This window comes from Ovis canadensis, chromosome 6, assembly GCF_042477335.2.
Source record: "Ovis canadensis isolate MfBH-ARS-UI-01 breed Bighorn chromosome 6, ARS-UI_OviCan_v2, whole genome shotgun sequence".
NCBI lineage: Eukaryota > Metazoa > Chordata > Mammalia > Artiodactyla > Bovidae > Ovis > Ovis canadensis.
In genome coordinates, this window is record NC_091250.1 from 76381376 (window position 1) to 76408427 (window position 27052).

Consider the following 27052-nt stretch of genomic DNA (forward strand, 5'->3'; position numbering starts at 1 on the left):
CTAGTCCAAACAGGCAGGCCTTTCTTAGCAAACAGCTCTCCTGATTAGCAATCAGATTTTGGAGACTTCCACGGCCACCTCCAACCTTGTGGTCTGAAAAGCAAATACAATTCAGTCCAAAGCTCATATTTAAAGCAAACAAACTGAGCATAAGAGTACACTTTCAGACACACTTCAGCATGATGGGATTCTTTGTCCTTCAAATCACATTTGGTAAATATCTTTCTCTTTTTTCATTCTCAACTCAATGTTTTAACTAAAAAGCTTTCAGGGGAACGTTCGCTGTCTTAGCATATACTTTACCACTCTGCCCATAAAAATTACCTATCTCTTCTGCATGTAAAGAGGCAAGAAAAGGGGGGAAATTTACAGTGTTTTTAAAAACATTCAGTGAGGTTTTATAAACTGTGAATGGTTATGGTCATGATCATACACTGCCCAGCAAGCTCTTTATACTTGTTTAAAAGGAAAGAAAATGAATAAGTGAAAATGGCTAGAAAACTCAAATAATACAGAAAAGAAAAGTTTTTCAGTGTAATAACAGTACATATTTTTCCATGGGGAACAAGATGTAAGTACCATTAAAACATTTATACAAAAGGAAATGGTATTCACATGATTTGGAAAAGATTTTTTTTCATTTTATATAGATAAATGCACACATGTATATATTCAAGTATATGTGTGTATATATATGTAAATGATAAAATTCCAAATTGGCACACATATAGAGCTCCTCCATTCTTTACAAATTACAAATAAGCTATGAGAGTAAAACTTGTACAAATATCTTGGCACAGAGTTAACAAAACCTATATGAAATTGCTGGTGATTTTAAATTTTGAAATATGTTACCAAATTGCCCTCCAGTGGCATCTACTTTATAAGATAATTCAATCCCAAATAGCAGTCCCTTTTCTGCATATAATGTAAGTATTACAACTGACCTGCTTTGTCTCAAACCACATCACGGAACTGCCAGACAATCAACCCATCACAGCACAAGTCACGCTCTTCTAGACAACACAGATTCTATAAACGAAACCAGAAGCATCATGGATCAAAGCTGGAGGCTGGCAGTCACAGCTTCGCAAGAGTGCTGCGCAGCTGACCTTTTATTTTTTTCTCCATTCTTTGCCTAAGACACAACTGCAGGAACGGGTGGGTAGGGGTAGAGAGATTACCATCTCCTAGGTGTTTATCCTAGTGTGCACGGGATGCTGTGACGAAACACCACAGACTGGGTGGCTTACAGACAGCAAAAACGTATTCTCTCTCACAGTCCTGGAGGCCGGGTGTCCAGCTCGAGGTGGCAGCACAGCCACCATCTGGTGAGGGCCCTCTTCCCGACTCACTGCCGGAGTTCCCACGGTGTGCTCAGATGGTAGAAGGAGCCAGGATGTCTCTGGAGCCTCGTTTATATGGCAGTAATCAGGGCTCCAGCCTCATGACTTAAGCACCTCCCAAAGCCACCACCTCCTCATACCATCATCTCTGGAGGTTAGGATTTTACCATGTGAATTTGGGGAGGGGACACATTTATCAGGATTTCCCCAGTGACTCAGTGGTGAAAGAATCCGTCTGCAGTGCTAGAGACTCAGGTTCAACTGCTGGGTCTGAAAGATCCCCTGGAGTAGGATATGGCAACCCACTCCAGCATTCTTGCCAGGATAATTCCATAGACAGAGGAGCCTGGCAGGCTGAAGTCCATGGAGACCAGAGCAGTACTCAACTATGAATACTAGCAGATGGAAACACTGGAAGTCTGAAACCCTCATAGAGTTGAACACCTTGATCCCTCCTCATGGTCAAATGCCACAGAACATCCATGGCAGACACTGCCAAGAAGCTTGAAGCTCCCCAGACAAGAAGTGCAGAGTCAGGGTCAGGGATAGTCGGGGATAGCCAGGGAAGTCCAGGATGGCATTCTCCTTCCTTCCTTCTCTAAGTAAGCTGCTTGGGAGTGTCTGATTCCCTCAGCTACCAGATACCTCCAGGTAGCTGACAGCAAGTTGACCGAGTATGTGGCTAGGCCACATATCTTGGCTGTAAAATCATGGACAGACCTCCAAACAGTTGCGCATTTTTATTTCTGCCTCTGAGGGTCTGATTAGGTACTTTCCTCAGGTAAAAAGCCTTGAAAAACCCCCATCCACGGACAACCTCCCACCTACCTATTTATCAAAAATAACAAAATGCCACTTCTCCAGATTAATCTACATCCATGTTAACCACTCTCTACTTGGAAATTCCAAAACATCCTACTCATATAGAGCTTTGGGGCCTTTATTACCTCATTAGTTACAATAATGATGAAAGATATACAAAGAGAGACACATAGAGTTTTGTACAGACCAACCACTTTGTAAGCTGTGCAAAGCTTTTTATTTATACAGGTATATCACGAAATTTGAGAAGCAAGTTTAGATTCAAATTTAAATCAGTAGCTGGGAGACCTGGATAAAACCATTCAATCTCTCAGCTCCAGAGCATCTTCATCTGTAAAACAGGTAATACTGTCTCTCTTGTAGGATGCTTGTGAGGATTCTCCCCGCCCCATCCAGTCCCACCAAGAGCCGAGAAAGTGCTTAAGTCCTCAGCACACTAGACAAGCTCAATGAAGTGTTAGCTCTCCCACAAGGGCTTGTATTCTGGCTATCTCTCCCCTAGGATACTTCATTTTGTTCCCTCCAGCAACTACCAAAGTTGACTTTCTTAATACTGTTAACAAGTTCATTTGGAATTTAACTGAATTGCACTGAACCAAGTAAAATTAATTCAGCATCTCTTAGCACTCACAAATTAATGCCTGCTTCAAGATCAGTAGTCATTTTTCATCCAACTTCAGAATCAGCGAGGGCCTAAAGTCACGGTTGGAACTCCAGACTTGCTATTTCTGAGATAAGGCTCTGGTAAAGCCACTAATTGCCTCTTACCTGCCCAGGTACTGCCACTGTCATACTTGAACCGGACACCAGAAAAGAGCCACAGCACTCACAAACTGTTTACAACCTAAAGTCATCAAGAAAACCACTAAGACACCAAGCCTGGACTAGTTACAAAGACTCTAAATTCTGTCCTCAAAGGGCCTCAACAGCATGAAGAATGCAAGAAAAACTGTTTCCTTTAATTCTTAAAAAGAACACACTAGCGAACTATATGGAGAAGGCAATGGCACCCCACTCCAGTACTCTTGCCTGGAAAATCCTATGGACAGAGGAACCTGGAAGGCTGCAGTGCATGGGATCGCTGAGAGTCGGGCACAACTGAATGGCTTCACTTTCACTTTTCACTTTCATGCATTGGAGAAGGAAACGGCAACCCACTCCAGTGTTCTTGCCTGGAGAATCCCAGGGACGGCGGAGCCTGGTGGGCTGCTGTCTATGGGGTCACACAGAGTCGGACACGACTGAAGTGACTTAGCAGCAGCAAACTATATACAGCAATTTCCTAATGAAAGCTAGACTGCTGTTGATATTTGTTTTCAAAATAAATTACTGGTTTGGACACTGTCTATGCAAAAACACCCAATAGACTTATTTTTGTTCATAAATGAAGATCAATTCTTTTTGAACAGTTAATAATCAATTCGGAAACTTGAGAAGTTCTAAACAGTTACCATATCATGTATATAGGTCATATTCAGACAGTATCATCAGATTAAATGATTCTTTCACTATAGATCATTATGGAACTGAGAAACCACTGCTTGTTCTTACATCAGTAATTATACTAAAATAAACGACAACTGACTACATGTCACCGGAGTACGGTACCTTTGAAGGCCTTTAAAGGAAACCTAGTAACTTACAGGTTTTTTAAAGACAAATATAAAGACACACAAAAAATCAAAAGATGCAACATTCCAAATTCAATTAATATGTACCTTTACCATAAACATCTTCATTGGAGGTTTCACAGGAATGCGGTTTCTCCTAATGAAAGCCAGTTCCAGACATGCTCTTCATTCTTGCACCAGCCTCACCAAATGTGACCACACTGACCTGATTTTGGCTTTATCTGCAACCATAGTATTATAAGTAAGCAGGAACCTTCACAAATGTAATTGTACCACAACTCCAACTGCAGCAGCTCAGTCCCTTCAAACCTCTAACTTCAGACTGCGTAAGGCTCCATTCAAACTAAAGGGCAGTTCAGAAGTTACCTTCACTTAGCCCTACTGTGTTTCAGTTCCCTAAGAAAAGCAAGACCAACAAGGCCACAGCCTCCTAGAACATTATGCTACACTCCTCAGAGGGTCATTCATCCTTCTGTGAATAGGTCACAAGGATTTTTTAAAAGGACACCAAAGAGAAAGAAAACACTGAAAGGAGTGACCAGGTTAAAAAATTCTTGATACCCATTTCCAGGTCCTAGAGAAATAAACAAAAGCTTACCTATTGTTGTTTTCTCTTAAATGAAAATAAAAAGAGTAATTCCATGTTGCTCCGTGGATGTCCTTTTATGAAGTGACCTTATCTACCAAAGGACTGCAAGGAAAGCAAAGGGGCCAGGTAACAAACACGTCAGCTCCACACAGGTGGAAATGAGAAGATTACAAAGAAAGAGCAGGAAGCAGATAAGCCATCCTGGAGAACTGAGCCCTCCGGAAAACAGGAGGCAGGGCTTGACCTACTAATGGAATTGCAGAAAACATGTTCTAAATCTAATCGTGTGATTTTAAAATCTGATTAAAATCCAATAACAGATGTCTGCTTTTAGCTAAATGACAGGGAGGAGAAATGTCTCTGAATCTCACAAAGACAAAATTAATATTTTTTCACATTAAAAATAAAAGTCAAAATTGTAACTTTACTAGAAAACAAAATAAAATGGCCAACTAGAATCCAAACATCACAATAAAGCACTTTTTTCCTTTTCTGATCTTTATGCATTCACAATTTTTACAAAGTCATAACTAAAGAAGAGATAAAAATTTGCAGTCCTTATGTTTCTAATATAATTAATGTCTTCACAGCAAGCAGTCTATTGAGAACCATACCAACAAAAGGCAAAAACAGCACACTTAAGGATAAAAGTGTGGCTGCAGTCCATGGGGTCACGAAGAGTCAGACACGACTGAGCGACTTCACTTTCACTTTTCACTTTCATGCATTGGAGAAGGAAATGGCAACCCACTCCAGTGTTCTTGCCTGGAGAATCCCAGGGACGGGGGAGCCTGGTGGGCTGCCGTCTATGGGGTCGCACAGAGTCGGACACTACTGAAGCGACTTAGCAGCTGCAGCAGCACTTTATATTACAAAAAAGGCCCAATTTGCATACAGCATAAAACCATACTATAATCCCCAAACCCAAGACATTTTAACTGACAGTTTTCATTTAGTAAAATAATCATTTTATAAATTTTATCTTTCTTTGTGTAAAGACTCAATTCATATAATCATTAATGAAAACACTTTAAATTCTTGAAATAATATACCAAACATGTAAATCCTTCAGTCAGTAATCATTGGTAATGATTAAGACAGATGTAATCTTACCTGCCTCCTGAGAAACCTGTATGCAGGCCATTAAGCAACAGTTAGAACCAGACATAGAACAATGGGCTGGTTCAAAATTGGGAAAGGAGTACATCAAGGCTGTATATTGTCACCCTGCTTATTTAACTTATATGCAGAGTACATGTTGCCAAATGCCAGGCTGGATGAATCATAAGCGGAAATCAAGAATGCCAGCAGAAATATCAACAATCTTGGATATACAGATGATACCACTCTAAAGGCAGAAAGTGAAGAGGAACTAAAGAGCCTCTTGATGAAGGTGAAACAGGAGAGTGAAAAAGCTGAGTAAAAACTCAACATTCAAAAAACTAAGATCACGGCATCTGGTCCCATCACTTCATGGTAAATAGATGGGGAAACAATGGAAATAGTGACAGGTTTTATATTTTTCAGTTCCAAAATCATTGTGGATGGTGTTGACTGCAGCCACGAAGTTAAAAGACACTTGCTCCTTGGAAGAAAAGCTAACCAGTGTATTTAAAAGCAGAGACATTACTTTGCCAACAGAGGTTCGTAGAGTCAGAGCTATGATTTTTCCAGTAGTCATGTACGGATGTGAGAGTCGGACCAAAAAAGAAGGCTGAGTGCCAAAGAATTGACGCTTTTGGATTGTGGTGTTGGAGAAGACTCTTCAGAGTCCCCTGGACAGCAAGGAGATCAAAACAGTCAATCCGAAAGGAAATCAACCCTGAATATTCATTAGAAGGACTGATGCAGAAGCTTCAATACTCTGGCCACCTGATGCGAAGAGCTGACTCATTGGAAAAGACCCTGATGCTGGGAAAGATTGAAGGCAAGAGGAGAAAGGAGTGGCAGAAGATGAGATGCTTGGATGGCATCACTGACTCAAAGGACATGAGTTTGAGCAAACTCTGGGAGATAGTGAAGGACAAGGAAGCCTGGCAGCCCACGGGGTCATAAAGAGCTGGACATGACCTAGAGACTCAATAACAACAACAACAGGGCAAAGAGTATGGAAACTCCACTTTCTGCTCAGCTTTTCTGAAACCTATAACGGCTTCCTCCAAACAAAGACTATTAATTTTTTTTAAGTCAAATAAGGTCAATTATAAAAAACACAAAGTAATAATCATAAAGCCCAACCTTGAGAAAAGGAAACAAATCAGTAAAGTTCATGATGCCTTTGGAATTCTGCTTACACCAGAAAGCCAACTTATGTTTTTGGTGAGAAGAGCAGCTGTTCCCCTCTGGTGTTCAATTCTGGACAACTTTTTGATAACCTCTCATTTGGCTGCTCCCGAAACAATTGTGTTTACAGTAAATACCAAGATTCTACTACTGGTGAAACTCTGAAATTATCTTCCTTATCTGCAATTAACTATAGGCTCTGGAAAGCCTCCCTTTCTTTCAGACTCAAAAAAGCAAGTAATTGAATTAAATATAGTTCTAAATATGTGCCTGTTCCTCCTCTGTGAAATAACAGCTCTCTCTGCTAGTCTCTTTCCAAGCCAGCAGAAATAATAATAATAATAATTCTGCATCTCTTTGACTCCCACAGAATTTTGCTCTTACCTCTGGTGACACACTTTGACTCTGTGGGTCAGCTAGCCTAATGCTGATCTGATCTGGCCTGTCACTGCAAGCCCCTGAGGACAGGGGCTGAGCCACGGTCACTTCACGCGAAGACTTCACACTGAAAGGTATGGCAAATCAGGATGTTTGGGGATATAAGTGATCAACCCCAAATTCAAAGTACCTAGCTAACCTTCTGGGAGAGTGAAACTGGAGTTGCTGGCTTTGGGGGCTGCGGGTCTGGGGCCACCCATGGTGGGTGCAAGGTGGCCCCCCTAGCCCCATTCCCTTTCCGCCATCAGCCTACTCTGATCTCCTCTATGTTGACTTCATTCTCAGAAAGGGTCTTCCTACATGGTAGCAAAGAGGGTCACTAGCAGCTCCAGCTTAAGAAACCCACAGATAGGAAAAAGCTCTCTGCAACAGTTTCATAATTCCATACCTCCACAACGGATCCTTGTGACCCTGACTAGCCAAGCTGATGTCACATGCCCGCGACAGAGGCGATGGAGTCATGGCCTCCTCTGACTACATGGGCTAAGAACAAAGCAAGGGTGACTGATGGCTCAGGGGAAATCTGGATGATTTATTGAAAGGAGGAAAGAGATGCTGGGTGGGCAAAGCCAACAGACACTCACTGCTTCACAGGCTCTGAAGACCACTGACTCATCCCCTTCTGCTTATTACGTGTAATTCCCTTCTACTTATTATGTGTAACCAGCGAACACCGAATACAAAGTGTCTTCAGTGTCTGTCCCTGTATGATATTGTTTCTCAGAATGAATTCTTTCCCATCTTACTGCCACGTGTGAGGCGGGCTATGCACTTTCCTTCTCCTGCTTCACAGTGAGGCTATGTTGCATTTAGTTACAGTCCTATTGTTTTCAGGACATTTCTTCTCCTTTGTCCTGGGTATCTTAACACCAAGTGCACACATTGTTGAAAAGGAGTGTGTTGCTAGCTTTTGCTTAGAGAGAGATTTAAGATTAGGTAAAAATTTGCCAAGCAAACCAAAGGAACACACACAGAAGTACCCTGCCTCCCTCAAAATGTGGCAGGTCTCCGCAATCCACCCTTCCTAGTGTGGAAACACACACGAGGGCAAGTCCAGGCTTTCTCCCCCAAATACGGCCAAGATCAAGGAGTAATTATGGGGGACCTCTGGTTGTGGTTTGTTGTACATTTGCTAAGCTTAAGACCTTTCTCTGTTCTCTGTGAGAGAGAGGATGGGACAGGGAAGGGAAAAGAAAAGAAAGGAGGATAACTATACACCATATACAGAAGTTTGCCAGGCTGTCTGCCATTTGTACAACGGCCAGGAATCCCTCAAATAACTGGGGATGATTATTTAGGATTGTCTCAAAAACACTCCATGAAATAACAAAACCACCTTCCCCATGTGACCCAATCCACTTTACCCAGCCTCTCTCATCTTATACCAACCTGATCTTGCTTAAGTTATCGTCTGTCTCAGGCTTTCACAGGAGCTTTCTTTTATGGATTTTCCATCCAGCAAACGTTTCTGTTCCCCGGCTGGGCAGGTCCAACCACAGCATGCTTGGCTACGGACGGCAGCAGCTCACCCACAGCAGCTCCAACCTGGAGGGGGTTGAAGGCCGGAATCCATTAGAGGAATTCACAGTCACAAACACTCTCTCTCTCAGGACTGTATGTCTGGCAGGAGAACCCCCAGCATCATCCAAATGTTTAAAATCATTAATGAACAGAGACAACAGTTTACAAGGTCTCCTAAAGATACCTTACAAGTTTGGGTTATTCTGATGGGGAGGACTGAAGTGTTTAATTATTACTAAAAAGGTTTGGCCAAAAGCTTATGCTCTGTTTGTGGAAAATTTAAAAGCCAGATGTTTTAATTAACCACAGAAAACACAAGCTACAACTAAAATTTCATGAACACACTGATCTGCCCTGTGGAAAACCACAGGAATGTTCTGGCAAGGCTCGGACTGAATTCTTGGGACACAGAGGGCTGGGATCATTCCCCTTAGGAATCTGAACAGAAAATTAACTTGCTCAATATGTTTTTAAAAAGTAAAATGAAACCCAGATTTAATCTCAATCAAATACAAAAGCATTTCAGGACTTCAAAGGGCACCACCAAAAGACACACAAGGGAAAGGTCACAAAAAATTCCAGTGTGGTTCAGAATTTAGAATGTATTTTCAATGCAAAGTAGATAGTATAGCAGAAAAGTTCACAGGCTAAATAACCCAAAGGAGAAACTAATCATCTTTCATTTCCTAATACAGGAAAATGATATATGAAAACCAGTATTCAAGTGAATCATAAATATTATCAAGTGTATAATATGTTCAGGCAAAAGGAATCACTTAACTATCCTGCTTCAGGCTAAACCTGCAGCTTGGCCCACACTAGCTACTATGCTTCAGCTTAAAGAATCAAGGCATCAAGAAAAACTGCTAAAATAACTTAGGCTGACTGAATTCAGAAACAGAAAAATGAGGAAATCTTATAAGAGCAATTAGTGAACAATTAAGAACAGATTAAAGTCTTTGTTCAGTTCAGTCGCTCAGTCGTGTCCGACTCTTTGCAACCCCATGAATCGCAGCACACCAGGCCTCCCTGTTCATCACCAACTCCCGGAGTTCACTCAGACTCACGTCCATCAAGTCAGTGATGCCATCCAGCCATCTCATCCTCTGTTGTCCCCTTCTCCTGCCCTCAATCCCTCCCAGCATCAGAGTCTTTTCCAATGAGTCAACTCTTCGCATGAGGTAGCCAAAAAACTGGAGTTTCAGCTTTAGCATCATTCCTTCCAAAGAAATCCCAGGGCTGATCTTCAGAATGGACTGGTTGGATCTCCTTGCAGTCCAAGGGACTCTCAAGAGTCTTCTCCAACACCACACTTCAAAAGCATCAATTCTTTGGTGCTCAGCATGACAACAGGAAAAACCATAGCTTTGACTAGATGGACCTTAGTCGGCAAAATAATGTCTCTGCTTCTTAATATGCTATCTAAGTTGGTCATAACTTTTCTTCTAAGGAGTAAGCATCTTTTAATTTCATGACTGAAGTCACCATCTGCAGTGATTTTGGAGCCCCCAAAAATAAAGTCTGACACTGTTTCCACTGTTTCCCCATCTATTTCCCATGAAGTGATGGGACCAGATGCCATGATCTTCGTTTTCTGAATGTTGAGCTTTAAGCCAACTTTTTCACTCTCCTCTTTCACTTTCATCAAGAGGCTTTTTAGTTCCTCTTCACTTCCTGCCATAAGGGTGGTGTCATCTGCATATCTGAGGTGATTGATATTTCTCCCAGCAATCTTGATTCCAGCTTGTGTAGCTTCCAGTCCAGCATTTCTCATGATGGACTCTGCATATAAGTTAAATAAGCAGGGTGACAATATACAGCCTTGACGTACTCCTTTTCCTATTCGGAACCAGTCTGTTGTTCCATGTCCAGTTCTAACTGTTGCTTCCTGACCTGCATACAGATTTCTCAAGAGGCAGGTCAGGTGGTCTGGTATTCTGTCAAATATTGATTCAAGAGAGAACAAAACATATGTTACCTTCAGATACTAGGTCCACAATTCTATTTCTTTAAGTCACAGACCCTGACACAAGTGTGCCAAGCATAATATTACATTAATCTCCATCTTCATTTGAAACCTCTGTGGCAAAAATAATTTCAAAAGGAACACAGCAGGAAAAAAGCAAGATATCAAGGTATCTATCTGTGGTATAATGCCAGTTTTGTTCTACAAACTGAGTGTATATAATCTAAAGATTTCAAAGCATGAACAATAATGGCTATTTCTGGATCATGGAATTAGACATATTTGTGTTTACCTCTTAGTGTTTTTCCAGGTTTTCTACAATTAATATCTATCATTTTAGCATATTTTTAAATAAAGTTTTTCTTATTAAACAGTATGGGAACGTGAATCAGAAATGGAATATCAATATAATATACTAGCCTCTTTGTAGGCTTCCTCTTATCTGAAGAATAAGAGCTAAAATTAAAAAGACTTCATTTATCTGAACTTTGTAACTCTTCATTTAGAAGTTCAAAAGCCAAGTGTCCAATAACACCCCCAGGGCTGAACAACTACTTTTCTAGGAACAAGAAATTTTTACTGATTTTGCAAACCTGTCACAAAGAAAACCTGTCTCCCTTAACTAATGCATCTAAATTTCTCTATCACTAGCCATGCTATACAACTGTCATTTATTAAAAATGTCCTGATGTCACTTAAGATTTCACAGGAGCAGAGCCCTTAGTAAACACTGCCACATGCCATTTCTGATATTTCTGGCATCTCAGGAAACACAAAACACAATGGTGGAATCTTAAGGGAATGGCACTCCAGTATTCTCGCCTGGGGAATTCCATGGTCAGAGGAGCCTGGTGGGCTACAGTCCATAGGGTCACAAAGAGCCAGACACAACTGAGCAACTAACACTTCCACTAATACTGGGGTACCTGGCAGTCCATCACTCTAAGAAGCCAACGTCCTCAGTTTACAAATGAGGACACGGTGGCCCAGAGAGGTCAAATGTGTCTTCCAAGGCCACACAGCTGGTGGGGCAGGGATAAGTCCAGATCACCAGCTCCACTGTGACCAAGTGCTCTATCCACCACTACATCTCGGCACGTACTCCACCACAGGTTAAATTCATATTAGCAAAACGAGTAGAACAAGACAAGAAATGTATTCCGTCAAAAATGAAATGCATGCAGGAAAAGAAAAGCAGAGACTCAAAGCTGGGCTAAACTAGCTGAGGCTCTGCCCATAACCCGCTCTGCCGGAGTAACAATGGCTGCAGTGTGAGCGGGCAGCAGGTGCCGTGAACACAAACCGCCTGTCGTGCCAAAAGCTTTCTGGTCCTGTACTTGTCCTGCTGATGACAGCACGGCTCCACTGCTCGAAGCAGGGCAAGAGGTTTTCAACAAGAGAAAACAACACTGGCAACTGTGAGCCACCTGTGGGCCACCTGTGGGTGAGACGAGGGACGCGTGCTCACCCCATCGTTGGCAGTAAATAATCTACCAAATGATCAGACATCAAGTCTGAGCCTCCTCCTTCCAAAAGTTTTAGGGAAGAGATATTATTGATTTCAAAAATTAAGAAACAGAGTGGGGTCATTTTGTAAAGTACAGAAACAGCAAATCTTTATGTTGTGTACCTAGGACTAACAGTGTTGTAGGTCCATTATACTTTAATAAAACATTGTTTGAAAAGAAAGAAAGGAAGGAACAGGAAGGAAAGGAAAGAAGAGAGTCACCAACAACTAAAATAAAATAATCCTAATGCTTCATCTCTTATGCCAGATACAAGCGTGAGGGGTAAGCAAGACTTTTCCTCACTTCCTCTAAGTGACATATACGAACACTGCTCCTCTTCACTTCTTTCTCAGCATTCACCTATAGCATCCACACCACGCCAGTCGGAAACCTAGGAGTCCCACAGATGTGAACAGCCTGATGAGTAAGGGAGAGGAGAAGACAGATGGCAGTGACGAACTCAGAAATGCTCCCTGAAAAGCCTTCATTGAGTTCCCTTGCGTCACCCCGTGCCTACTGTGCAGCAGGACCACAAAGGCAGGAACTGTGAAGCCGCTAAGAAAAAAGCTGCATCCAAGGACAATGTGAGCCAGCTTTGTAAGCGGTCAGGATCAACACAATGGCCCCGTCCCGCCTCATCTCAGGAGTCAGGCGCCCGAAAAAAACGCATATTTTTTCCACCCCAAACTTCTCCTTCCCCGCTATCTATTTCCATGGCTGGACCCTGGAGGAAAGACAATATTGACAGTTTATTCATCCCCTTCTGTGCCTCTGCTCTGATACTAAAGGTTAATGTCCACAGAGGGCAAAAGGAATCAGATTCTTGTTGCTATTTCACAATGAAATCAAAGCTTGGTAGTGAGTGTTGTTCTAGGGACTCTTGGAAAGTCATTTGTAAGGTAACGACAGTAAGTTTAAATTTAGCAGTCTGATAGAATGAACTCTGACCTGCTAATCAAATTTGGCACAGTCTTGCTGAAATCACAAAATTATCTTTCTCAATGACAGACTAAACAGAATTAGATCAGATTCATTGATTTTGAAATCCTTTCTTACTGGGAACCCTGACTGGGTGCTACTTTGTTCTTTATCTTCACTCAGTATCTTTGGCAAAATGTGCCCCTAGATACTGCCACTGTTTGAGAATCTTAAATGTATGGTTAGCACTTTTTCCCCATTTTAATATCACAGGGAAAGTTTGTCCTTCCTAAGCCTGATTCCAGAAGTATTAGCCAAGCCAATTCAATACTTCTGAAATTTCTCTCTCACAATGATCAGGAGGACCAGGCAAGAATATGTCAGAAAACATTCCTTTCGTGGTGTGGGAAATTTTATTTTAAAAACTTAGATTGAGAGTATTGATAACTTCACATCTTAAAATATTTGGGAGAAGAGAGTATAAGTTATTTGAAATAATGAGGACTGTGTTTTAAGTTACACATCACCAGCAACTGAAATCTATAAGCGAAACTGGCACCCAATGAAGTCTGTGGAGACATGACAATTTTGAAAAGGTTTCATACAGTAATGTCCCCTGTCATGCTCTCAAGTAAAGAGGGTTGCAACACTTTGGAAGGGGAGGAATTTATGCTTTCTAATGTTCTAAAAACTGTTCTTTGAAAGCAAACTTGGTTCAAAATTGGAAAAAGAGTACAAAGGATAAGGCTGTCTATCATCATCCTACTTAATTATATGAAGAGTACATCATGCAAAATGCCGGGTTGGATGAATCACAAGTTGGAATCAAGACTGCCAAGAGAAATATCAACAGCATCAGATATGCAGACTCTAATGGCAGAAAGTGAAGACGAACTAAAGAGCCTGTTGGTGAGAGTGAAAGAGAAGAGTGAAGGAGATGGCTTGAAACTCAGTATTCAAAAAACTAAGATCACAGCATCCAGTCCCATCACCAGATGGCAAACAGATGGGGAAAAAGTGGAAACAATGGCAGATTTTATTTTCTTGGGTTCCAAAGTCACTGAGGACAATGACTGCAGTCGTGAAATTAAAAGACGCTTGCTCCTTGGAAGAAAAGCTATGACCAACCTAGACAATGTATTAAAAAGCAAGAACATCTCTTTGATGACAAAGGTCCATCTAGTAAAAGCTTTGATTTTTCCAGTGGTCATGTATGGATGTGAGAGTTGGACCATTAAGAAGGCTGAGCAAGGAAGAATTGATGCTTTTGAAGTGTGGTGTTGGAGAAGACTCTTGAGAATCCCTTGGACTGCAAGGAGATCTAACCAGTCCATCCTAAAGGAGATCAACCCTGAATATTCATTGGAAGGACTGATGCTGAAGCTCCAATACTTTGGCCACTTGATGCAAAGAGCCGACTCAGGAAAAGTTAAGCAGAAAGGATGCTTCTGCTGCAATATAATGGTTTCTTTTTCCACCAAAATAGCCACACATGAAAGTTAAAAGGAATATTTGAATTGATCCAAATACAGTAAACATTTTATTTCTTAAATCTCCAGGCTACATTTTACAATATGCCAAATAACTGCCACCATATGAAAGGCACTCTTGGGTCTGAGGGATTACGATTTGTGTTTTTTGGCATGGAGAACACTCTCCATACCTCCCTCCTCCCCCACCCAAGGAATACGAACATATGCTGGAATCCATCCAAACACAACCTCAGTTTTAACAAGGGGAATATCAGTTATTTTAGAATCATTTCCTGTAGCCATTTTTTTAAAGGATAAAAAAAATTGAATTCTATTTTTTTTAGAAACTAAACTGAACATGCCAAACGTCTGCCTTCACAAAGTTTCCTTTAAAAATCTATTTAAGGGGAGGGGAGGGCATGAGAACTAGGCTGTCCAGAAGGTAGTTAACCCAACAGTCTAAAAATTCAATACGGGATGGAGGTGCGGGGGATGAGGAAAAGAGGACAAAGAGAAAGGAAAGGAAGGTACAGGAGAGAAAAGTTACACAATGATCTCTAGGATTAAAAACCTGAAGAGTTCACAGGCTCAACAAATACCAACAGCCAATGTTCAAAATACTGCATAGCAAAGAAGAAGTTAAAAAAAAAAAAAAAAGACCAAAATGCTACTCAGCCCAAGAGCAAGGTTCCTAAATTCGGGGGTTCCTGCCAAAAAATACAAAGTCCAAAGCCCAGGTATGCAGATGATGTACTAGGTCAGTGGACATGTCCATGGATCTTCACTTTTCTAACTAGACCCAAACGATACTGATTCACAACAGTCCCACAGCTGGGAACCACTGACTTACTGCATTTCCTTACTGAAAAAAGTTCTGGAACGTTTTTATTATAATAACGGATAATGCTTTTGCTAGGTGCTTTCCACTAATCTTTCATCCTGAAGTAGGAACTGTTTCTATGCCTATCTTTTTAAATGGGGAAATTTGAGGCATGAAGAGGTCAAATGATTTGACTGATGTTACACAGCTTTTAAATCAAGAACGTGGGATTTTTGGCCAAGTTCCATCTGCCCTGTATTTTCTTCGCACTCTGATCTGGTGAATTTTAGCAAGCTAAATCTGCTTACCATTCTCCAGTCTAAGGTTGTCATATAACTAATCACCTTAATAATATACTACAGGCATTAATACAGAACTTAAATCTGCAAATTCAGTAATAAACTGTGTAATCTGAGAGAGTGCTGAGAAAATCATACATAAAGCATGGTCTATTCAGAGCAGTAGAGAGGTACCTGGCCAGGTCTGTAGTTACTTTAATTACCTTCCATTCCATCTTAAAATCAGTAAAAGAATGCTTATGATCTTAGGGAACATATGCTCCTTCACCAACATTAGACTTTTTCCTAGAAAAAAGCTGGACACAGCAAAGTCAGGCTCATTAGGAATTACTGCCAAGAGTTTCACATCTTCTCAACAGTTTCATGCTTCTTTTGGTGTTATGCCATCTGCCTAGACTGCCTCACCCTACTACTCTGATGTGCCAGCAATTTGTCCTTTGAGGCCCAGACCAAATATTACCTCCTTCATAAAGCCTTCTCAGATGCTCTGGTAGAAATAATAACATTGAAACTTTGCGATCTTCAATCCTTCTCCTATATCATAGGATAAGCTGATGTTTATTCAGGAATACATATGCCTTATCTCACCTAGAGCCAGACATTCTGGAACATGAAGTCAAGTGGGCCTTCGAAAGCATCACTACGAACAAAGTTAGTGGAGGTGATGGAATTACAGTGGAGCTATTTCAAATCCTGAAAGATGATGCTGTGAAAGTGCTGCACTCAATATGTCAGCAAATTTGGAAAACTCAGCAGTGGCCACAGGACTGGAAAAGGTCAGTTTTCATTCCAATCCCAAAGAAAGGCAATGCCAAAGAATGCTCAAACTACTGCACAATTGCACTCATCTCACATGCTAGTAAAGTAATGCTCAAAATTCTCCAAGCCAGGCTTCAGCAATATGTGAACTGTGAACTTCCAGATGTTCAAGCTGGTTTTAGAAAAGGCAGAGGAACCAGAGATCAAACTGCCAACATCTGCTGGATCATCAAAAAGCAAGAGAGTTCCAGAAAAACATCTATTTCTGCTTTATTGATTATGCCAAAGCCTTTGACTGTGTGGATCACAATAAACTGTGGAAAATTCTGAAAGAGATGGGAATACCAGACCACCTAATCTGCCTCTTGAGAAATCTGTATGCAGGTCAGGAAGCAACAGTTAGAACTGGACATGGAACAACAGACTGGTTCCAAATTGGAAAAGGAGTACGTCAAGGCTGTATATTGTCACCCTGCTTATGTAACTTCTATGCAGAGTGCATCATGAGAAACGTTGGGCTGGAAGAAGCACAAGCTGGAATCAAGATTGCTGGAAGAAATATCAATAACCTCAGATATGCAGATGATACCACCCTTATGGCAGAAAGTAAAGAGGAACTAAAAAGCCTCTTGATGAAAGTGAAAGAGGAGAGCGAAAAAGTTGGCTTAAAGCTCAACATTCAGAAAACGAAGATCATGGCATTGGGTCCCATCACTTCATGGGAAATAGATGGGGAAACAGTGGAAACAGTGTCAGACTTTATTTTTTGGGCTCCAAAATCACTGCATATGGTGACTGCAGCCATGAAATTAAAAGATGCTTACTCCTTGAAAGGAAAGTTATGACCAACCTAGAATAGCATATTCAAAAGCAGAGATATTACTTTGCCAACAAAGGCCTGTCTAGTCAAGGCTATGGTTTTTCCAGTGGTCATGTATGGATGTCAGAGTTGGACTGTGAAGAAAGCTGAGCGCCAAAGAATTGATGCTTTTGAATTGTGGTGTTGGAGAAGACTCTTGAGAGTCCACTGGACTGCAAGGAGATCCAACCAGTCCACCCTAAAGGAGATCAGTCCTGGGTGTTCATTGGAAGGAATGATGCTAAAGCTGAAACTCCAGTACTTTGGCCACCTCATGCGAAGAGTTGACTCATTGGAAAAGACTCTGATGCTGGGAGGGATTGGGGGCAGGAGGAGAAGGGGACGACCAAGGATGAGATGGCTGGATGGCATCACTGACCCGATGGACATGAGTTTGAGTAAACTCCGGGAGCTGGTGATGGACAGGGAGGCCTGCCATGCTGCAATTCATGGGGTCTCAAAGAGTCGGACATGACTGAGCGACTGAACTGAAGCCTTATCTTAACGGAGTCCTCACAGCATCTTACCCCTTCACCCTTTGTTCTCAGGTGGCCTGAGCTCTTTCTGGTTCTTCTCCATCTTTGCTAATGTTCTTTCTTGGGCTCCTTTGTATATGACCCCTAGAATATTAAAAATGGTGTTTACAAAGGCTTCATCCTGACTCTCCTCACAACTTCACACAAACTTTCTGGGTGACTTCAACCATGTTGCCAAGTCCAGCTACTTGGATAGTCTGATGACTCCCATTCACCCATCCAATAAAATCATCCATTCATTCATCAAACATTTATTGAGACATGCTCTATGCCAAGTATGCACCAGGCGTTCTCTCCAGGTCAGACCTCTCACTTGACTATTCTCTGTCCAAACCACTAGGATCACAACTCCTAGTTCATTTATGTTCTTGCTCCCTACTGCATCCATTCTAAGAGTCACATTTATTCCAGTTTCATGGAGGTAACATGATATGTGTCTTACAAAACAGGCACATTTCTTCCAAAATCACAGAGGTAATAGTGATATGTATCTTACAAAAAATGGCATCTTAAACACCTTTGGCAATGTTTTCTTACATCTTATACACATACCAAAACAGTGCCTCTTATAAACAGTGGTATCTTAAAGTCTATGAACCCCAGAGACTATCTTAGTATATTTCCCTCCCATTATTCTACAGCAGTGCTGTCCAAAAGAACTTTCTTTGATGATGGAAATGTGTCATATTTGTGTTGTCCAATATAGTAGTCATTATCCACATGTGCCTTGAAATGTGACTAGTATGACCAAGGCATTGAATTTTTATTTTTATTTAATTTTAATGATATTTATCTATATGTTTACCAATTTCCTTATCATTCCTTTTTGCATCTCAGACGTTCCTTCTGGAATCACTTTCTTCTTCATGAAGTACATCCTTTAAGTTTCTTAGTAAAATCTGCCACAGTAGTTTTAAATTTTTTGCAAAGTATATTTTGCCTTTTTCTTGAATGACAGTTTTGCTGATATACAATCAATAGTAGTTTCTTTTAACATTCTGAAAATATTTTTCCTGCATCCAGACTGCTGTTGAGAAGTCAGCCGTCAGTATATTATTCCCTTGATAAACAATCTATCTTTCCTATCTGGGTATTAAGATCACCTTCCTTATTTTGGCATATTTAAGTTCCTTAGGTCTAGATAGGAATTTCTATTTATTTATCCTTATTGGTCTATGCTGTGTTTCCCTTATCGGTCCGGACATTGCTTGGATTTAAGGAACACTGGTCATTTATGCACTTCATGAACTCTCTCTGGAAATTATTTGTACCCTAGATTTTCAAATATTACTTCCTTCTATTTTGTCTATTATCTCTCTGCAATTCTGAACAGATCTCATCATGGCTTTTATATCCTTCAACTACACCTTCATGTTTTTCTTCTTATTTCTAAGATACATTCTGGTTAATATCTTCACATCTTTTTTCCTGGTTCATTAATTGCTTCTCTAGTTGTTCCTAATCTAATTTACTGAGTTTTTAACAGTTATAATTTTTCCCCTTACATTTTGTTCTTATTTCTTTTTTCTCAAATCTTCCTGGTCAAAATTTGCTCAACAAAAACAGAATACCTACATTTATATTGCTCTTTGTACACACTCCTCTCCACTACCACACTGACATATAATAGACAAACACTGTATTAATTTAAGGTATACAACAATATTTGATATATGTATATATTACAAAATGACCACCATAATCAGTTTCATTAACATCAATTACCTCATATTGTTACAAATTTTCTCATGATGAGAACTTTGAAGATGTACTTTCATAACAACTTTCAAATATACATTATTTTGGTTTATTATACTCACCATGCTGTACATTACCTACCTAGAACTTATTTTTTTTGTAATTGGAAGTTTATATCTTAACCACCTTCACCCACTTCCTCCATCCCTGACCTCTGGCAACTAATTTGTTTCTAAGAGTTTGGCATTTGTTGTTGTTGTTTTTTTTTTTTTTAATTCCACATATAAGTGAGACTTATTCCCTTAGCATAATGCCTTCATGTTGTTGTAAATGGAAGAATTTCCTTCATTTTTATGGCTGAATAATATGCCTGATCATTTTTTTAAAATTGAAGTATAGTTGATTTACAATATTGTGCTAGTTTCTGATATACAGCAAAGTGATTTAGTTAAACATATATACATAAATTCCATTTTTCAGTTCTTTTCCATGATTGTTTCTACATGATGCTGAATATAGTCAGCTGTGTTATACAGTAAACCCTTGCTGTTTATTTTACATACAGCAGTGTGCACTTTACTCTCCCAATTTATCCTGCTCCCACTCCTCCCCACCCAGTCAATTTTTATCTCACGCTCTTTGAACTTATTTGCAATTGTATCTTATTCCTTAAAGTATTTCAAAATGGTTATTTTATATTCTGTATCAGATAATTCCAATATCTAAAGTCTTCAGGGTAAAGTCTATTCTTCTTTGTTTCTGATGACTCTGGCCCCCGTGGTTTGTTTTCTAGAAGAGTTAGCTATCTTTGATCCTGAACTCTTTTTTGGTTGATACTGGTCAGGAGAATCCTAAGGTCTAAGGTAGGGATGTCTTCCTCCAGAAAGATTTTTGTTTGGTTCTGCCAAAAGCCCATAGGCACTATCTACCTGGGCCACTTTAGATTCTTTTACAGGTCCTAATGGGATACAGGCTCTTCTAACATTGCCACCCACCCACGGCTTAGTCTTCAACCCCGATAGTGAAGGCAACCGCCTTTTGTGTTTGTTTACACAGAAAGCTCCTGGCTTGGGTTTTACCTTACTATCTGGTGGTTGGTTGAGACTCTGGAGTTGTCTTAGTTCCCATGATCTCAAAAGTACATTAAAAATGTTTTATCCAGATTACAAGAGGAGCTATCCCACACTGAAGGTCAGGAACAGCGGTGGTAAGGAGATACCCCTCATCCAAGGTAAGGAACAGCGGCTGTGTTTTGCTGGAGCAGCTGTGAAGAGATACCCCACGCGCAAGGTAAGAGAGATACAAGTAAGACGGTAGCTGTTGCAAGAGGGCATCAGAGGGCAGACACACTGAAACCATACTCACAGAAAACTAGTCAATCTACTCACACTAGGACCACAGCCTTGTCTAACTCAATGAAACTAAGCCATGCCTGCAGGGCAACCCAAGACGGGCGGGTCATGGTGGACAGGCCTGACAGAATGTGGTCCACTGGAGAAGGGAATGGCAAGCCACTTCAGTATTCTTGCCTTGAGAACCCCATGAACAGTATGAAGAGGCAAAATGATAGGATAACGAAAGAGGAACTCCCCAGGTCATTAGGTGCCCAATATGCTACTGGAGATCAGTGGAGAAATAACTCCAGAAAGAATGAAGGGATGGAGCCAGAGCAAAAACAATACCCAGTTGTGGATGTGACTGGTGATAGAAGCAAGATCCTATGCTATAAAGAGCAATATTGCATAGGAACCTGGAATGTCAGGTCCATGAATCAAGGCAAATTGGAAGTGGTCAAACAAGAGATGGCAAGGGTGAATGTCGACATTCTAGGAATCAGCGAACTAAAATGGACTGGAATGGGTGAATTTACCTCAGATGACCATTACATCTACTACTGCGGCCAGGAATCCCTCAGAAGAAATGGAATAGCCATCATGGTCAACAAGAGAGTCTGAAATGCAGTACTTGGATGCAATCTCAAAAACGACAGAATGATCTCTGTTCGTCTCCAAGGCAAACCATTCAATATCATAGTTATGCAAGTCTATGCCCCAACCAGTAACCCTGAAGAAACTGAAGTTGAACGGTTTTATGAAGACCTACAAGATCTTTTAGAACGAACACCCAAAAAAGATGTCCTTTTCATTATAGGGGACTGGAATGCAAGAGTAGGAAGTCAAGAAACACCTGGAGTAACAGGCAAATTTGGCCTTGGAATGCGGAATGAAGCAGGGCAAAGGCTAATAGAGTTTTGCCAAGAAAATGCAGTGGTCATAGCAAACACCCTCTTCCAACAACACAAGAGAAGACTTTACACATGGACATCACCAGATGGTCAACACCAAAATCAGATTGATCCTATTCTCTGCAGCCAAAGATGGAAAAGCTCTATATAGTCAACAAAAACAAGACTGGAAGCTGACTGTGGCTCAGATCATGAACTACTTACTACCAAATTCAGACTTAAATTGAAGAAAGTAGGGAAAACCACTAGACCATTCAGGTATGACCACAATCAAATCTCTTATGATTATACAGTGGAAGTGGGAAATAGATTTAAGGGTCTAGATATGACAAATAGAGTGCCTGATGAACTATGGAATGAGGTTCGTGACATTGTACAGGATACAGGGATCAAGACCATCCCCATGGAAAAGCAAAAAAGCAAAATGGCTGTCTGGGGAAGCCTTACATAGCTGTGAAAAGAAGAGAAGCAAAAAGCAAAGGAGAAAAGGAAAGATATAAGCATCTGAATGCAGAGTTCCAAAGAATAAGAAGAAGAGATAAGAAAGCCTTCTTCAGTGATCAATGCAAAGAAATAGAGGAAAACAACAGAATGGGAAAGACTAGAGATCTCTTCAAGAAAATTAGAGATACCAAGGGAACATTTCATGCAAAGATGGGCTCGATAAAGGACAGAAATGGTCTGGACCTAACAGAAGCAAAAGATATTAAGAAGAGGTGGCAAGAATACACAGAAGAACTGTACAATAAAGATCTTCACGACCCAGATAATCATGATGATGTGATCACTAATCTAGAGCCAGACATCTTGGAATGTGAAGTCAAGTGGGCCTTAGAAAGCATCGCTACGAACAAAGCTAGTGGAGGTGATGGAATTCCAGTTGAGCTGTTTCAAATCCTGAAAGATGATGCTGTGAAAGTGCTGCACTCAATATGCTAGCAAGTTTGGAAAACTCAGCAGTGGCCACAGGACTGGAAAAGGTCAGTTTTCATTCCAATCCCAAAGAAAGGCAATGCCAAAGAATGCTCAAACTACTGCACAATTGCACTCATCTCACATGCTAGTAAAGTAATGCTCAAAATTCTCCAAGCCAGACTTCAGCAATACATGAACCATGAACTCCTTGATGTTCAAGTTGGTTTTAGAAAAGGCAGAGGAACCAGAGATCAAATTGCCAACATCTGCTGGATCATCAAAAAACAAGAGAGTTCCAGAAAAACTTCTATTTCTGCTTTATTGACTATGCCAAAGCCTTTGACTGTGTGGATCACAATAAACCGTGAAAAATTCTGAAAGAGATGGGAATACCAGACCACCTAATCTGCCTCTTGAGAAATCTGTATGCAGGTCAGGAAGCAACAGTTAGAACTGGACATGGAACAACAGACTAGTTCCAAATAGGAAAAGGAGTACGTCAAGGCTGTATATTGTCACCCTGCTTATTTAACTTATATGCAGAGTACATCATGAGAAACGCTGGACTGGAAGAAACACAAGCTGGAATCAAGATTGCTGGGAGAAATATCAATAACCTCAGATATGCAGATGACACAACCCTTATGGCAGAAAGTGAAGAGGAGCTAAAAAGCCTTTTGATGAAAGTGAAAGAGGAGAGCGAAAAAGTTGGCTTAAAGCTCAACATTCAGAAAACGAAGATCATGGCATCGGGTCCTATCACTTCATGGCAAATAGATGGGGAAACAGTGGAAACAGTGTCAGACTTTATTTTTTGGGGCTCCAAAATCACTGCAGATGGTGACTGCAGCCATGAAATTAAAAGACACTTACTTCTTGGAAGAAAAGTTGTGACCAACCTAGATAGTATATTCAAAAGCAGAGACATTTGCCGACTAAGGTCCGCCTAGTCAAGGCTATGGTTTTTCCAGTGGTCATGTATGGATGTGAGAGTTGGACTGTGAAGAAGGCTGAGCGCCGAAGAATTGATGCGTTTGAACTGTGGTGTTGGAGAAGACTCTTGAGAGTCCACTGGACTGCAAGGAGATCCAACCAGTCCGTTCTAAAGGAGATCAACCCTGGGATTTCTTTGGAAGGAATGATGCCAAAGCTGAAGCTCCAGTACTTTGGCCACCTCATGCGAAGAGTTGACTCATTGGAAAAGACTCTGATGCTGGGAGAGACTGGGGGCAGGAGGAGAAGGGGACCTCCCAGGATGAGATGGCTGAATGGCATCACGGACTCGATGGACGTGAGTCTGAGTGAACTCTGGGAGATGGTGATGAATAGGGAGGCCTGGCGTGCTGCGATTCACAGGGTCACAGAGTCGGACACGACTGAGCGACTGAACTGAACTGAGTCGGGAAATGTGATTAATTTCTAGCCACACTGCTAGAAACCTAAGCCTCAAACTTATCTTCTTTCAAAGCCTACTTTTCCTTCGTTTCCACATTTTGCTGAATGACACCATTCACTCTCACGCAGATCTGAAAGTCAGTATAGCAGGGACCAGTGACCCCAGTCTTTCCTCCACCACCCAATAAAACAAGGCACCAAGTCCCAGCTTCTGGCTTGATCAAAAGTGGGTCTGCTTTTATATTTCTAATCATCACAGCACCTAGGAGTATAAATTTAATCATGAAGGACAAGGAAGCAAATTAAACGAAGCTAAATTAAAACCCAAATCACACATTCCATCCAAATAAAGGTGCTTTATTATGAGGGAAGGTCTGAATTCAGGCAAGTGGAAGGAGAAATGAACTGGGACTTTGGCTGACAGCACCATGATCACATCACCAATGAAAGGTTCAATGTTAGTCCAAAAAATTATCTGTCACGATAAATTAATGTTGAGTGTTATTGATTTTGCTTAAATTAATAAATCTGTCATTGTTTTATAGTGACATAAGAGCTGGAAGCATAAGGAGTTTATACCTAGTTTTATGTTCAGGCATATTTAAGCTACTTCATAATAAAAATATTTATGTCAGTACTGGGAGTTTGTGAGTAATTTTTTCTTTTAAATGAAGCGGTCCATAAATTACTGAGATTTACGGAACACTGGTCTTTATATACTTCACCACCTTTGATATACTCATTATTCTCTGCATTAATGAATAGAGAAGTGGACTACAACAGCGCAAGCAAGAGATCATTTACTAAACTACAGTTTCTTCCCCTAAGTCTCCAGTTTGAAACGGCTCAATATTGATGAATCTTTTAAGGCAGCACGCTTTGTTTCCTTCCTCCAACAGTAGTGGTTTCTAACAGATAAGAAATATGCTTCTAATATGCAAACACACTGCTCAGTCCACTTCCTACCACCACCCATTTTATACTGGACTGTATAAAATGGCACACGCATACCTGGCAACAATAGAGTAAATGTGTCAAATGCAGTGTGTCAAATAAAGGCTAGTCCTTGCCTTAACAAAGTCCGTTTCCTGGCTGGGTTCCAATAACCAGGAATTGGGCTGAGTACAGCACTGTTGTTCTGAATGAGTACAAGAAACTCCTGATCATTTCTTTTTAACCTCTATATTCTTTATGGATTGATAGACTGTAGTTCCTTCAATCTCTAAATATTTCATTTTAAAAGTCCCCCTACTGAGAAAAAACTCCCTCTCCCCAACACACTGGCACACGTGTCAACGTCTTGTATTTCTCTTCTCACAGAGCTTGGCTCAGTCAGAACAAGGAGGTCACAGCAGTCCATTACTGGACAGAGGAGCACACTGGAGTCCAGAATGGCGAAAGGCTGACCCAGGGACACACGGCTGGCGGGCAGTGACCAGGACCTGGTTCCATCCAGTCTTGCCACCAAGATCCAAGTCTGTGCGTCCGTCATCTGCTTCATTTTAAATCGTAAGTAGTTTCAACTAGAACTTCACACTGATGCCTCTGGTCATCATTAAACTTTTTTTTAAGTCAAGCAATTTGATATTTTACTAGCAATAATTCAAGGATATTCACAGTGTATGAAACAGCTCATATTTCAATAATGTTCTAATGAAAGTTTCTCGAATTCTGAATTCCAAGTTATTTGAAAGTGGCTGCCTTCATTTTTTGTTTTTAATCAGAGTATATTAACGTGGTGGTGGGGGAGGGGGAAGGGATGAGATTACCTTTTTATTTGAAGAGAGAAATACAACATTACACTGATAGTTTAAAAATATCAGTGATCACATGAAATTCTAATTCAGCCATTCTCAAGTTCAGATCCGGGGTGGGGCACAAGAACATGCATTCTAAAGAAGAAGTATTATATTGCTGATGATCTGAAAGGGAAACACCGATCTATTCAATTTAAAAATTGAATTTAAAAATTTAATTTAAAAATTTATTTAATTTAAAAATTAAAACTAGTGTTGGTACTATTTCTACTTAGTCAAGAAAGACAAAGAAGAAGAGGAGGAGAAAGGAAGAAGAGCAAGAGAGAACGCAGAAACATACTATACAGCCAGACATACACACAGACATGGTGTTACCCTTCAAGCATGTGGGAAATGGGCTTTCATGGAATAACATTCCTAAACTGTGACCTAATAAATTATGTTGAGAGTGGGTGCTAGAACTTAAAAAACCAACTCAAAGCATAAATGGTGCTATTACCCAAAGAATAGGTGAAATCACAAACCAGTATAGGGTTTGGCAGATTTCAGACCCCCAAGAAATATTTGTTTAGTTAAGAAGCAACTCCAGCTCTAGCTGAAAATCTATTTAACTACAGAAGTGAAATCATAATTAATATGATCATATCTAATCTTCCCCCTGTGTTTGCTTCCTTGGGGCATCTGTAATGGCTGACATGGAAATGGAATCATAAGTATTGTTATAAAAATAACACTTGTTGGAAAGCTATATTTTCATAGCTCATACACTATAAATATGGCTCTATTAATTCTTCTCAGAGAAATTTCAGAGAAATCTGAACTATTTCAGAGAAATAGCTTTTTCAGAGAAATCTGAACTATTAAAATTAGACACATTATGAGAATTCCCTGGTAGTCCAATGGTTAAGACTCTATGCTTCCAATGCAGGGGCGCAGGTTTGATTCCTGGTTGGAGAACTAATATCCTGCATGTTGTGTGGCCACCAAAAAAAAAAAAAACCTATATACATTATCCACTTTAAACCAAGTAATACTGGCAAGTAAAATCTATTAGAAAGGACAAGTGGGAGAAGACAAAAGGGGAAGAATAGGAATACAATTAATTGAGGAGGAAAATTCAAGAGTAAGTCAGGAATTAAACATAGCTAAGAATACAAATTAAAAGACACTTATTCCTTGGAAGGAAAGTTATGACAAACCTAGATAGCATATTAAAAAGCAGAGACATTACTTTGCCAGCAAAGGTCCATCTAGTCAAGGCTATGGTTTTTCCAG

At 40.5% G+C, this 27052-nt stretch overlaps 1 protein-coding gene across 11 annotated transcripts in view; it reads right to left on the reverse strand.

Moving 5' to 3' along the window:
* The window catches only part of APBB2 (amyloid beta precursor protein binding family B member 2), a 381548-nt gene that overhangs the window by 288634 nt on the left and 65862 nt on the right, over positions 1–27052 (reverse strand). For all 11 annotated transcript variants that reach the window (XM_069593941.1, XM_069593939.1, XM_069593936.1 and 8 more), the window contains exon 2: positions 8499–8654. The gene's annotated coding sequence lies outside the window, so the exon portion shown is untranslated. The remainder of the gene's footprint in view (positions 1–8498; positions 8655–27052) is intronic.